General features: G+C 42.8%; 1 long non-coding RNA gene across 1 annotated transcript; it reads left to right on the top strand.

Moving 5' to 3' along the window:
• The first annotated feature begins 301 nt into the window (after window positions 1–301).
• LOC135241202 (uncharacterized) lies at window positions 302–993 on the top strand. Its single transcript, XR_010325934.1, has 2 exons — window positions 302–432; window positions 616–993. It is a non-coding gene; the product is annotated as an uncharacterized LOC135241202 (long non-coding RNA).
• The last annotated feature ends 14,584 nt before the right edge of the window (window positions 994–15,577 follow it).

A 15,577-nucleotide genomic window follows, 5' to 3' on the forward strand; every position in this document is an offset into this window, starting at 1 on the left:
ACTCAGGAAGGAGACACGTTCTGTATCCTAGAGATGAACGTGCTTTGGTGCGAAACGTGCAAATCAATCCCAGAACAATAGCAAAAGATCTTGTGAAGATGCTGGAGGGAACAGGTACAAAAGTATCTATATCCACAGAGTCCTATATCGACATAACCTGAAAGGCTGCTCAGCAAGCCACTACTCCAAAACCACCATAAAAAAGCCAGACTACAGTTAGCAACTGCACATGGGGACAAAGATCTTACTTTTGGAGAAGTGTCTCTGGTCTGATGAAACAAAAATTGAACTATTTGGCCATAATAGGCCTATTTCACAAGATGGCGACCAAAACCGGATGTAGGGATACTTTGTTTCCGGTTACCGTTGCTACGGACGCAAGTCCATTTCTGACAGCGAAAAATTGAGCCTAAACAGCGACGTGTTCTCACAGTCCCTAATAGCTCTGCCAAAGTTCACTATGTCCAATGTTATCCGCATTGTCGAAGCATTGCCAGTGAACGTTAAGTGGTCTAAACTAGACAAGGGCTATAAATTCTTTTTTGAGAAGTTTATATTCGGTTATGAAGGTAAGTATAATGCTAGCTCTGGTTCGCCAGAAAGCTAAATAGCTAGCTTGCTAACCACAGCAAGTTAGCCGATTAAAGAGATATTTCACTTCGACATAACATAAATTATTTTCTGGAGGTGACTCCATTGTGTTTTCGTAGCGTGAAGCAAAATCTGCTGTCCGTTAAAATCTGTTCCTCTCGGTTGTCCCGAAAATGAATGAATAGGGAGCCTGATAGCTGTGAGGAAAAGCGATTATGTTAACGTTGACGGTCAGCAAGGGAGGCAAAGCTATGTAAGTACAATGTGTTTGGCTCCACAAAATGTACTTATGTTATACCGAAGTGAAATATCTCTGAACTAAGTTTTGTACTACCGTTACTATTTTGTGACATGTTGTTTGTGCTGTACTTGTTCTAATAAAGATTTATATTGCTTGTCAAATCGCCTGTGTAATGCCGGTGTTCAGTTCACTACCGAGCTGTTTGTTTTCATCGCTGATAAAAACTACCCACACATTTTTAGATCAGCTGATATATCTTAAGTAGGCTTGTGGCAATGTCCGTCAATACATTTTGTAATTACAATTAACAACTAAAATAAACGTGCATCTGCAGTTTCAACGTTGAATATCCAAATATGTGCTTGCTAACAAGCTAGCTGGCTAAAACGTAATTTGCTAATCATAACATAAAATATAGCTAGCTAATTGATTTTATGACATTCTTGAGTAACAAGTACCACATGACTAAAACTGTGTTCGTTCTCAATGAATGATAAAAAAAAATAAAATAAAAAAATAAAAAACAAAGGAGTTGGTAGGGGGCACAGACATTTGATTTAGACCCAAAGGTATGTGAGGAGAAAAGTTTAATATCGAGTGTAATCTTATTCATAAAGCAGTAGCTAACTAGCTAGCTATCGTAATGGGTTAGTTTATGTTAGTTTGCAACATTATGACAGTCATGCTACCTAGCAAGTTTTTTTCTTATTTTGGAGTGCATCTGTGGGAGCTGTGAAAGGGCAAATAAATTGTTTTTCGAATTGGTACACAGGGGAACGCTACAAAACAAAAAAGCTCTTCGTCGCTGCCATTGTTTTGGTGGCTGTTAAGATAACCGGAAATAAGAGACCCCTACATCCGGTTTACATACCCGGAAATGTGAAATAGGCCTATGACCATTGTTATGTTTGGAAGAAAAAGGGTGAGGCTTGCAAGCCGAAGAACACTATCCCAACCATGAAGCACGGGGGTGGCAGCATTATGTTGTGGGGGTGCTTTGCTGCAGGAGGGACTGGTGCACTTCATAAAATAGATGGCATCATGAGGAAGGAAAATTATGTGGATATATTGAAGCAACATCTCAAGACATCAGCCAGGAAGTTAAAGCTTGGTCGCAAATGGCTCTTCCAAATGGACAGATTTGGAAGAGCCATTTGCTATGACCCAAAGCATACTTCCAAAGCTGTGGCAAAATGCCTTAAGGACAACAAAGTCAAGGTATTGGAGTGGCCATCACAAAGTCCTGACAATCCAATCGAAAATTTGTGGGCAGAACTGAAAAAGCCTGTGCGAGCAAGGAGGCCTACAAATAAATAATTCTCTCTACTATTATTCTGACATTTCACATTCTTAAAATAAAGTTGTGATCCTTATACTGACTTAACAGACATTTATTTTAATGAAAATCTTTGAGATTATTACTTTAAGTCACTATCTATTGCCAAATTAGGTAACACAATGGTGATTTAACCTATTATTATATTAATTTATATTATTATTATTATTATAATATATGATTAAAGAACTGGGTGTCTGTGGTGACATTCCCGGGAAAAAATCACAAGCGGCGCATAGTTAGTGGCGCGTTTTCCATCACCCATCAGTGGTTGGTCTGCCAGAGAGGGTAGGCGGAGCTAACGCAACAGGCTCGCTCTTCAACTCACTTGTGTTTGAGCGGCATACTGCTTTTTCCGGTGTCTGCTAGCATTACAATAATAGAGAAGGGGGGGATGGTTATGGAACCCTAGACAATGTTAGACAATGAATGAGTATGTACATAACGTTTCTTTTATAACAGCCATTTTTATTCAGTAAATAGTAAGTGTTATAGTTGGCATGGCCCAGGCGCCAACTGACTGACGTCACACAGGTGACACTGGTTGGATCCGATTGGATCTCTGGGAAGTGAGGTCCAAAAACACACCTGCAATTACTGCTTTTCGCCATTGGTTCCGCCAAAGAGAACGAAACGGAAATCTTCGAGATTGTAACTTTAAAGGAGTACCATGGTGGTTGAACGTGACACTTCCCAGTTGTCTTCAGGCAACAACAAAACAAATGTGCATAATTTTTTTATTCTTCAGTCATTTCAATGTAACTTTAAAACGTATTTTTCTAAGCCTAAATTTCCCACTATAAAAATTCACCCGAACCGTCTGGGCGTGGTAATGAGAACTGTCAGTTAGCTATGATTGACAGACCGTGCCCCATTACCATAGCTACCCCCATGATACGCGCTCTCTTTGGGAGACTGAATTTTCACAAGCTAGCTAGCTTAGTAGTATATCAAGTATCAATAGATAGCTAAGGTAAGGACGTTGACTTATATCCAATTATAATTTTTGCTATCTAGCTAGCCAAGTTAAGATAAAAGCACAAGTATAACGTCCTCATAAAAGCAAACTAGCAAGCTAACGTTATCGATAACATTGCCTTATGAAAGCAAACCTCCTAGCTAGCTAACGTTAGCTAGCTAGCTAAATGAATATAACCAGAAATAATCTAAAGGCACTCTAATTTAAGTGAACCTAACGTTAGTCAAATATTTGCATTGTCTGAACAGCAGGACGGTGTGTCCTGTCAGATTTCTTTACGGGGCGTGGAAATGGGAGTGGTTACTGTATTCGTGACGTAGAAAAATGACAACTTTCTCAACCGGTTGAAAATAGGACGATGAATTTAAAACGCATATTTCTCCAAAAATACAGAACGGACATATTTAATACTTTGCTCATTGTGTTTCTTCAATGCCTCTTGTGCAAATAGCACATAAAACCGAGAAAGTGTGAAAATCACCATGGTACTCCTTTAAGACAGGGAATATTTACTAGGATTAAATGTCAGGAAAAACTTTTTAAATGGATTTGGCTAAGGTGTATGTAAACCTTCGACTTCAACTGTACATACACTTGAGGCCAAAAGTTTACATACACCGAGGCTGAAGGTATTCAAACTCAGTTTTCACAACTCCGCACATTTCAGTTACCATACATTTCTTTTTTACATACAGCAAGTTGACTGTCTTTAAACAGTCTAGAAGATTCCAGAAATTGATGCTTTCTAGAAGCTTCTGTCATAATTCAAATCAAATCAAATCAAATTTTATTTGTATAGCGTATTTTACAACAGTTGTCACAATACGCTTTACAGACAACCCTAGCCTAAACCCCCACAGAAGCAAGCCTAAGGCAACAGTGGCAAGGAAACACTCCCTGTGGCAGATGGGGAGAAACCTTGGAGAAGGAACCAGGCTCAAGGGGGAAACCCATCCTCCTCTGGTCGGCTCAGGGTGCTGACTGGTGACCAGCATGTCAGCCAGTTTATGCACAAGATATGTATGTGATGTGGCTCAGATGATGGGTGGGGCCGGGTGGCGGTGATGGGGAACAGCAGGTGGCGGCAGATGTGGGCAGGATGGAGGCAATGACAAAGGAGGGGCTGGACCGCAGAGGTGAGGGAGACCAGGTGACTTCTGTCAGGAGGAATGGGCACAAATTCTGGCAAAGTATTGTGAGAAGCTTGTGGAAGGCTACTCCAAGAATTTGATTCAAGTTAAGCAATTAAAAGGCAATGCCACCAAATAATAACAAAGTGTATGTAAACTTTTGACCCACTAAAAATCTGATATAGTGCACAAAAGCTGAAATAAATCTGTCTGTTAGCTATTATTTTGAAATGACCTCTTATGGAAATAAAGTAGATACCCTAATTGACTTAACACATGAAATGTATGGTTACATAAAATGTGTAGAGTTGTGAAAAATTGAGTTTTTCTAAGTCTTTAGCCTAGGTGTATGTAAACATTTGGCCTCAACTGTACATGCACAAACATCTTAGCCAGTCGCAGATATAGACTGCAGTGATTGGGGGACAGACAGATATTTTCCATTTTCAGTTTTCTCTTCTGAGATCCACTTTTTGTGTTTATAAGGCATTGTGATTCGCTAAGGTGTAGCTAGGACTCCTCTTTTCTCTGTTCCTCAGCAACATACACATACATCAGAAAATAACAGTATTACCAAAGAAATTACAACAAATTATTTAATTGAATAGTTGAAACAATATATTTTCTGCAGAATGGGCATATAGGTTAAGTCTCACATGATCACTGACTTTTGTACAAAGAACATATACTTACCATGACAGAGATGAGTTTTCTTATTGAATCATATACAAAACAGATGGCACCTATATAATATTACCGTATTCTGTGATGTTTAACGAGTGTCTCTAATGTAATTCAGACATGCATGAATGTCCTTTTCTACATAAATTACTGCTAGTTATGAAAGTGCAATGTTTTTAAAGGCAAGTGTTTTTAATGGCGTGTTGTAGATATGTCAGGCATAATTGTGTGTATGTCGATAGAGAATAGGGCTAGCTAACTTAATTTATAAACGTGGTGTTTGCAGGTAATGTTAGCTACAGTAACTTATTAAAAAAGCAGCTATACACTAGAAATGCCACAGAGGTCAGCTTTTTTTTTTTTTGTCTTTATAAGAAAATCAATAGCCTATGTCTTACATCAGGAAATGCATGGCTCCCCGTTCGTGACTTTTGGTAATCATATACATTTGAGCATTCTACAATCTGAATGTCAATATTGCATAAGGGAATAAAGTTATAAACACCTACTTAGTTAAATGGCCACGGGTGGCTTTGCAATTAGAAGACATTCTTTAATGCTGTCATTTGCTCGTGCTTTTGCTTTAAGGCAGCCCAGAAAGCTGTTATATAGCCAGGCCATGTTTTATTCCACATGGCCTGGCTATATCCTAGCCAGCTAGAAAACATTCACACTCCAACCAAATAACTCAACACTGAAATAAAACTCAATACTGCTTAAATACTGACCGCACCTGAATGGTCTTCGCCTCTGAGCTTGCGGTCAGTGCCGCTTCGCTAGGTTACAAAAGCCGCCACATCATATAATGCTGCACGGTCCAACTAAATATTGCATTCTGCAGTAATATTGCCTAGTCTGTATTCATTTCAGCAATATCCTGGTTATATTGTGAAATATTGATTTCACAGCAAAATGTCATTATAAATGGCTTTTGCAGGTTTATGATCGAGATATCAGGCCCAAAATCAGCCTAATAGTGTGCACTAGGCATGTAGGCCTACTCACCTTAATGATGGAGTCCCAAAGAAAACTTTTGTGCATTCAAACATGTTCATTATTGGTGAGGTCTTACAGATGGAGACCTCATCGGTCTCTCTGATTTTGCAACGTTTCTTGACTGCGGTCGCGGCATCCGCTTGACCGAGAAAGATCGGTCAAGCTGTCCACACCAAAAAATTTTGTGCGCGGTCTTCATTGCTCTTTACAGTAAACCGATTGTGACGCAATTCTACCGCAGATAAAGTTATTACTTGCACTTTCAATACTCCAATGAAAAAAAAAAAAATTATTTAATGATATACAATTTTAAACTCTGGAATGGAGAATTAAATACTCCAAAATTGAGATTTAAATAGCCTACGCGAAAATTGCGTTAAATTCATGCCGTTATTTTATAGTCCATAAAATAATCCATTCAAATACTTTTGCGAAAATTCAACTCGATCTTTCTACTTCCCTGGTATCTGTGCTAAGGTGTTTGTGTATTTTTACTGTAGGAATCTGGAATTATGGGATGGTAAAATCCTCCAAAATGGTCATTAAATTATATACATAGGGTGGATTCAGCAAATTTACACTTTTTGGTAAATTCAGTAGGAGACTATCAAAAACTTTTTTTTACGTGCACAAGTGATGTTTCTATGAATTGTTTTAAGTCTTCTTAACATCTATGTGTGGAAATATTTTTGAAATGTGTTTCTGTATAGAAGATAAACACCCTTAAACATAGCATGGCACCCTCTTTCACTCAGTCGAGTATTCAGGTGAAGTGGGACAGCATATATGGTGAAGCGAGACAGTCATTTCAAGCTTAACCCATTAATGTCCTTAGTGGAAGTTTCGGCATTCCTTTGGTACACTTGTCAAGCTAGTTGAGTTGATCGCAAATCTGTTAAATTTTTTCAAAGCTGCCAATGTATAAGGCAGTATTGCTTGTTTTTCTTAACATACTATTTTTAGTATTTAGTCAAAAGCGTTTCAAGTTTTTATCCATGAAATAATCTCTAGAAACATAAGTTAGGAGTGTCAGATCTTTATCATTTTTGGTACACAGAGAGTCCAGACTCTTACTGTTAAAGTGCAAAAAGAAATATGATAATATATTACTTATTCATTGTATAGCCAGGAAAATATACAGGCATGCACATACTTCAAAACCATGTATATACAATTCCTATGGGATTTGTAACATTAGTGATTTTTTTACATTTTAAATAAGTTCTTCTTCACTGAAAATTTGTCTCTCCTAGTATTCTCTCTCTCTCTCTCTCTCTCTGGTGCCTGCTGGGAGTTTTCGTGAGTGAGAGCGTGTGTTTGGAGGGTTGCTTGTTTAAAAGCTTTTTCGGCTTTTCTCTTTATTTCAATTAGCATGTTTTTCACTTTATGATATAGCTAGTTTTTCTGTAGTTTGTGCTGTTAGTTTTGTGTTGGTAGGTGTCGGGTTTTGGCGCGGATGGCGTCCCAGGAGACGCCGTCCGTCTCCCTCCGACATGGAGTACGAATTTGGAGCGAGAGCTTCAGCGTTTTGGAAAAATGGCGAGTGGTTTTAAAAGTATTGGCTTAGGGTGTAAGAACGAGAAACTTAAACATGTCCAGTCTTTAAGGAGACAGGTGTTTATGTTTCTCAATTCCCCTACACAGTCCCTAGATGTGTCTTTTAGAGTAAAGCACGAAAATGGGTTTTACATGGTTTATGCGAGCTCTGGCAGTATGAAGTGTTTTGAGTGTGGCGATGTTGGTCACAAACCCTCCACCTGTCCTCACAGACATCGAGCGTCAGAAAACGCGGAGGCCGGTGGTGCTCAGCCACCGGAGGCTGATGCAGGAGAAGGTACGAATGGACAGGGAGAAAAGGAAACGCAGCCACCTAAAACATTGCCCTCTAATGCAAATGCATTGAAAAATCAGAGGAGCGGGTTCAGAAGGATCAGGCTAGTTTAGATGCAACCGCAACGATTGTAGACTGCCCAGCCCCGAGTGGTGTAGGAAGCGGGGCTATAGTCACAGATTTGCCGGGAGTGGAGTTAGCTGAGCCGCGTCAGGCAGAGCAGGCACAAGGGACGGTGACTGGGTCCGGCTTCGGTAAGCAGGCTAGCGGAGAGGGAGCGGTGGCTAAGCCGCCTGTCACTGAGAGCCAGGAAAATTATGAAATGGACTATGATTCCGATTCAGATGGCGTGTCAGTAACAGACTCACAGCTAAGTGGCGATGCGTATACGCTTGAGGAAATTAATATGTTCCTTGATGACACTTTTGTAAAATCGGTCAGAGTAGAATACTCTCCTGATAGAGAAATGTACTGTTTCAGCTTTACAAAAACTGGTTGGTTTAGATGTTTTAGATGAAAAAAAGCGCTACAGATTAAGAAAACATGTTACTGTTTTGTGGAAGGGGTTTGAGCCAAAGAAAGGAAAAACTGTGAAAAAGCGGAAAATAACTAAATAAATGAATGAATGATGATGGTGTTTCACAGGGTGTTATTTCTTTTCTATCTGTTTCTCTGTTTCCAATCTCTATTTTTTCCATGCAGAGTTTAAGGGTTGGGTCTCTAAACATTAATGGAGGAAGGGATAGACAAAAAAGGGCTTTAGTTTCCGAATTGTGCCAACAGAAAGGATTAGATGTAATTTTCCTACAAGAAACACACAGTAACATAACAAATGAAGTAGAATGGGGTTTATGGTGGAGGGGTCAGTATTTCCTCAGCCATGGGACTAATTTTAGCGCAGGGATAGCTATTATTTTTTCACCTGGGGTGAGTTTAAAAGTTATATCCATTACTGAGATAGTGAAGGGCAGGGTGCAGATGGTCAGGGCTGAGATCTGCGAAATTATTTTTTGTTTTATTAATGTCTATGCTCCGAACCAAGGTTCAGAGCGGCTGGAAATTTTTAAGAAATTGAGGGAATCACTACAGCAGTGTGGTCAAGGGGAATGTATTGTGATGGGGGGGGGGGGGGGGGGGTTGGAATTGCACAGTAAATTTTACTTTGGATAGGACAAGTGAGGAACCTCATTTACAATCATCCACTTGTTTATCTCAGCTCATTACTCAATCAGATTTAGTAGATGCATGGAGGGTTAAACATCCACAAGTCAGACAGTATACATGGGTAAAGATATTAAATAGTAGGGTAAGTGCAGCCAGATTAGATAGGGTTTACACATCACAAGTTTTTAGCGCTAGGTTACTAAATAGTTTCATTCACCCTGTTGGTTTCACTGATCATCACCTTGTCACAGTGGATTTTCACCTCTCACCTAACAAAAAGGTCAGCTCATATTGGCATTTCAATGTAAAATTACTACAGGATAAATTTTTTTGTGAAAAGTTTGGTTCTTTTTGGGAGGTCTGGAGGAACAGGAAAGGGGAGTATGTCTCTTTGAGCCAATGGTGGGAGGTGGGAAAGACGCACATCCGTCTCTTCTGTCAGCAGTACACTGCTCATTCTACCAGCAGGGTCAAGTCAGCCATGCAGACTCTGGAGCAAGAGATTAGGGATATTGAGTGCGGCCTTATAACACACAATAACCCTGATGGTGACACATTACAGAGGAAAGGATGAAAGGGGCTATGGTTAGGGCACGTTTTATTGGTATCAAGAACATGGATGCACCTAGCTCCTTTTTCTTCAATTTAGAAAAGTCTGTATCCCAAAATAAGCAGATGGCGTGTCTTCGGCTCCCAGATGGAAGGGTGACCACCAACCCAGCTGAGATGAGGAGGCATGCAGTGGCTTTCTATACTGCCCTCTACGGGGCAGAGGACTCTGATGCAGCATGTGCTGCTGAGCTTCTTCAGGGGCTGCCTCAGCTGGGGATGGTGGAGTGCACCGCTTTGGACACTGACATCAGCCTGGATGAGCTTACTACTGCAGTAGGGCAGTTGACATCCGGTCGCGCTCCAGGCATAGATGGGCTACCTGCAGACTTCTATAAACACTTCTGGAGCTGCTTAGGGACTGACTTACTGGAAGTGCTACAGGAGTGCACTAAGAGGGGCTCATTACCGACTTCCTGTCGGCGTGCAGCTCTCTCTCTTCTTACAAAAAAAGGAGACCTGGCCTTACTAAAAAACTGGAGACCTGTGGCCCTCTTATGCACAGATTACAAGCTGCTTTCCAAGGTCCTGGCTAATAGACTGAAAGACTATCTGGAGATACTGGTTCATAAATACCAGTCATATTGTATCCCAGATAGGTCTATCATGGACAATCTTTTTTTTAATGAGAGATTTGTTTGATGTGTGCAAAATGTATAACCTTAATGTTGGTGTTTTATCCCTTGACCAGGAAAAGGCTTTTGATCGCATTGACCATGTTTTTCTTTTCTCTACTTTGAGGGCTTTTGGTTTTGGGGAGGGTTTTATGGCATGGTTAGGGCTGTTATATAATGGGGCATCATGTATGGTCAAGGTGGGGGGTGGGCTGAGTTGTCCAATTCCTGTTGAGAGAGGGATCAGACAGGGCTGCCCCATCTCTGGACAGTTATACTCGCTCACAATTGAACCACTTTTAAATATGCTCAGAAACAGGTTCACAGGGCTCTCCCTACCGGGGCTACCACAGAGCCCACCACTAGTGATGTCGGCATATGCCGATGATGTTAATATTTTTATAAAGGAGCAGCGGGATGTGGATGTTTTAGTTGAAAGTTTAGGTCTTTATGAAAAGGCTTCCTCTGCAAGGGTAAACTGGTAGAAGAGAGAGGCCTTACAAGTAGGACAGTGGCGGGAGAGGGCAGCTCCCAGTCTGCCAGGGGGTCTCAGGTGGGGAAGAGCAGGAATGAAAGTTTTGGGAATATTTTTAGGGACGGAGGAGTTTCAGTTGCAGAACTGGGAGGGTATCGTGGAGAAGGTGTGTTCCAGACTGTCTAGGTGGAAGTGGCTGCTACCCCAGCTGTCATATAGGGGGAGAGTTCTGGTCATCAATAACTTGGTCGCCTCGACCCTATGGCACAGACTGGTCGTCTTATCTCCACCAAGGGGCCTAGTTGAGGAGGTACAGAGGACTATTGTGGACTTCTTCTGGTCCGGCCAGCACTGGATAAGGGCGTCTGCACTGTACCTTCCAGTTGAGGAGGGGGGCAGGGCCTTATTGACATTCCCAACAGGATAAGGGCCTTCAGGCTGCAGGCAGCACAGAGGCTGCTTTACAACTTCGGTCTGAGCTGGCAGGATACAGCTCGACTGTTACTGAGGAGGGCTGGTCGCCTCGGCTATGACAAGCAGCTGTTCCTGCTCCAGCCTGAGTTGGTGGACCTGACTGGGTTGACACCTTTCTACCTGTCAGTCCTACACTCGTGGCAGGTCTTCGAGGTCCACCGGGAATCGGCAACGACACCAGGAATGTGCCTGTTTGAGGAGCCACTGTTCTACACTGCCCTCATAAAAACTCAGATCTTGTCCTCTGCCAGCCTGCGGTCCAGCCTGAGAGAGGCTGGTTGTGTCAAGCTGGGCCATTTGATGAAGACGTCTGTGGAGCAACTTGCAGAGAAAGCAAGCATCAGATCCTCTACACTGCTGGAAAGGTTGGTGGAAGAGGTCTGTGCATCACTGCCAGGGCCCCTAAGAGCATTTGTTGAGAACCGTACTCTGTCTGACCAATGGGATGATGAGTGTGAGTATGTAGTTCCTCCTTTGACTGTCTATCCTGCTGTTGGGGAGTGGCAGGAAGAAAGGGGGCGCTTTCCGTCTTTTACAACCCCGGAGTTGGGGGAGTTTGAGACTGTAGGCAAGAAAGCAGCTTATTACACCTGTGTCAAAGTGTCACACTTACGCTCTTTGGCAGGGATACAGGCGTCGAGGTGGACTGAGTTTTTTGATCCAGACTCTTCCCCAAAAGGCTGCTGGCGGTCCTTGTACAAGCCCCCCATTGATAAACGGATAGGTGACCTCCAGTGGAGGATTGTGCATGGGGCCATAGCCACAAATAGACACCTGGATCCCAGTATAGGGGAGGGTTGTCTTTTTTGCTCGGGGGGGGGGGGGGGGGGGGGAATCCTTACAACACCTTTTTATTCTGTGTCCCAGACTTAAGGGCTTATTTAGGTTCAGTTAGAGGAGTGGTTTCAGGGTTTGGGGACGGTTTTTTTTTTTTAGTTGTTTATTTATGGTCCACGGTATTCAGCTGCTAAAAGGTCTGTACATGTTCTCCTTAATTTTTTATCAGGAGTGGCTGTCTATAGAACTGTCTATATGGAAGACAAGAAAAAACTTCATCCAGGGTCAGGGGTCAGTTGACCCAGTCCTGATGATGAGTGGGCTGCTGGCAGCCCGTCTCAGGCTGGAATTTGTGTTTTATAAGCTGACAGATAACATAGATGCATTCATGTACACTTGGGGTATTGGGGGGGGGTTTGTGCTCTGTCCAGGAGGATCTGCTATTACTTCATTTTTGAAGTTTCTTCTGTTGTTTGGAATTTTTTGTGTTTTGGTTTGTAAATTTAGAAATGTAAATAAGGAATTTTTTTTCTCTCTCTCTCTCTCTCTCTCTCTTTCTTTCTTTTCTGCCTGTGGTTAGTTTTTTGATAGTCTTTTTCTTTATGTTCCTTGTCTATTGTTTTTATTTTGAAGTATAGTCATTTCTGTATAGTAATGTCCCAATAAAAGGGGTTTTAAAATCTCAAATCTCTCTCTCTCTCTCTCTCTCTCAACTGTGTTCTATCACTGGGTGGCACAGTTTTCCTGAAATGAGCAAAAAATATCAATAAGATTTATGATTTATCATTTTATCACTTTTTGTGTAAAAAAATGTACATGTTACTATAAAAACAGTAAGATGAGAAGTACTGACTGTAATGGTGGGGAGGGGTGTCGGAGAACCAGAAGCGACTAATACAGGGGAACGAAAAGCGCTACAGGAAGCTACAGGAAGATCCTTGGGAGAGCAACTCCCGCACACACAGGATCATAAACCAAAAGAAAACACGGAGTAAAAAACGACTCCGAAGGACAACCTTGTCCAGCCGTAAAACTGGCTTGAGAAACCAAAAACTACCCATACAAACCAGGGCCAAAAAGAAAGGGACCAGTGATACAGAAGCAAAGCTCTGGTACCAAACCCAAAACTGGTCTTAAAAAAAATAGACAACTGAGTAGCAAAATTACTCAGCGAAAAGAAAAAGCCTGAGACGCAGCTCAGAAAGACAAACAAAATACAATACCAGGGACAACGTCCCAATACCCAACGGCTCACACAAGCTCAAAATAAAAGTATAAATACCCTAAGCCATCAGTGTGATGTTCTGTGTAAGGACCCACACGCAGACCAGGGAAATCCAAAAAAACGTTGTCTTTATTCAGTCCGAGGTTCGAAGCCAGGTAATCAGAGAGAGGACGGTGCCGAATCGAGTTTCCAAAAGAATAGTGAAAAAACAGGCAAAAAATCAAAAACCAGGAGATCAGAATGGCGAAGGTACAAAGGGACAGGAAAATGAGAAGTCAAGGCAAAGCGAAGGTCAAACCAGAAGCAAACAAAACCAAAAGGGGCAGGCAAACTCGAAGTCGTACAAAGGGGTGTCGCAGGAATCTCGATAGACAAAGGCTTACTAACAATCGGCACAATGAATTCGATCAACATTCTGACACTGAACAGGTGGAAAAGACTGACATTTATACACTGGGGAAGATAACAATCAAGGAGGGGTTAAGTGAGTGAGGGAGGAGTAACAAACAACATCCAGGTGAAGAACATTAGGAAAACTAATTCAATGACAGCGGACTGACAAAACGCGGACTGGAGTCACATAGACAACAATGATAATAGACGGCCTGGGTGAAGCAGGTAAAACACGTGCAGAGAGAGAGAGGTGCAGTCAGAGCAAGAGACAGGTGCAGGCAATTGCAGAACTCAGCGTTAGAGCAGGCTAGAAAGAAAAGGGGCGGAGCTACAGCGCAGCATGGAAAAGGGGAGACTGGTTAATGTATTAGTACAGTGATCTAAACTATCAAAAACCCAAAACTAGTGTGTGTTAGTCCATTAGTAATATTCACATGTTAGTATATTAGTGAGGTTAGTACTTTACAATCTATAAGTTAGTAGGGATTAGTAGAAATTAGTAAAACTAGAAATAAGCAGGAAGTAAAGCGAGACTGGAAAGAAGGGGGTAACCACGAAAACCCGGAACCACCCGAATAGTGAAATCACACAAGTACAGGGGAGTGAAGCAGCTCAGGGAACACAGACACAGAGACAGTACTGGGGAGACAACTGACCGGGAGATACAGACTACAACAGAACCACCCCCCCCCTAGGAAACGCCTCTTGGCGTTTTCACCGGTGGCACAGGGTGTTTGACATGAAAGTCCTTAATAAGCTGCTTATCCAAAATGAATCGAGAGGGGATCCAGCTTCTTTCCTCGGGGCCGTAGCCTTCCCAGTCCACCAGGTAATGAAGGCCGCGACCCCGACGACGAACATCCAACAGTTTGTTCACGGTGTAGGCATCACCACCATCAATGAGTCGGGGGGGAGGGGGGGGCTCAGGGGCAGGGCAGAGGGGATGGGTAACAACCGGTTTTAAACGGGAAACATGAAAAGTGGGGTGAATTCTGCGCATGGTGGAGGGTAACTTTAATATAACAGCAGTGGGGCTGAGGATTTTAACAATAGGGAAGGGGCCAATAAAACGAGGAGCTAACTTCTGGGACTCAACATGTAGGGGAATGTCTCTGGTGGTCAGCCAAACACGCTGTCCAACTCTGTAGGAGGGGGCTTTAGAGCGGCGGCGATCGGCCGTCACCTTCATCCTGGCGCTGGCGCAAAGCAAGTTGAGGCGAGCGGTCTTCCATGTCCTTCTGCAGCGCCGGATGAAGGCTTCAGCTGAGGGGACCCCCACCACCTCCTCCTGACTAGGGAACAGAGACGGCTGGTACCCTAGGCAGCACTCGAATGGAGAAAGTTTGGAAGAGGAGGTGTGTGAGTTTATGGCATACTCTGCCCAGGGTAGCTGATAAGACCATGAAGAGGGGTTCTTGGAGCAGAGGCATCTAAGGACAGTTTCGATAACTTGATTGGCCCGCTCGGTCTGGCCATTAGTCTGGGGGTGAAATCCTGAGGATAGACTAATGGAGGAACCCAACAGTGAGCAGAAAGCTTTCCAGAAACGTGCAGTGAACTGGGGGCCTCTATCGGAAACTATGTTAGTGGGGATGCTGTGTAGTCTAATAACGTGATGAATGAGTAAGTTGGCGGTTTCTTTAGCAGAGGGAAGCTTGGTGAGGGGAATGAAGTGAACAGCTTTAGAGAACCTATCAACTATGGTGAGGATAGTGGTGAAAGTGTTGGATGGGGGTAAGCCTGTGATGAAATCTAACGCTATGCGAGACCAGGGGCGGTGTGGGATGGGGAGGGGTTGTAACAGACCTGAGGGTGGGTGGTGAGAGGGTTTGTTCTGGGCACAGACCAAGCAGGCAGCCACAAAGTCCAAGATCTCTTGTTTCATGGAGGGCCACCAGAAACGTCTCTGAATAAATGTCCTGGTTCTGGTGGCCCCCGGGTGGCATGAGAGTTGAGAAGCATGGCCCCAAAGGAGAACTTGAGAGCGGACTTGGGCAGGAACGTAGAGACGATCCGCCGGGCAATTACTTGGACCAGCCTCATCCTCCTGGGCCTTGCGAA

The sequence above is a fragment of the Anguilla rostrata genome, chromosome 15, assembly GCF_018555375.3.
Source record: "Anguilla rostrata isolate EN2019 chromosome 15, ASM1855537v3, whole genome shotgun sequence".
NCBI lineage: Eukaryota > Metazoa > Chordata > Actinopteri > Anguilliformes > Anguillidae > Anguilla > Anguilla rostrata.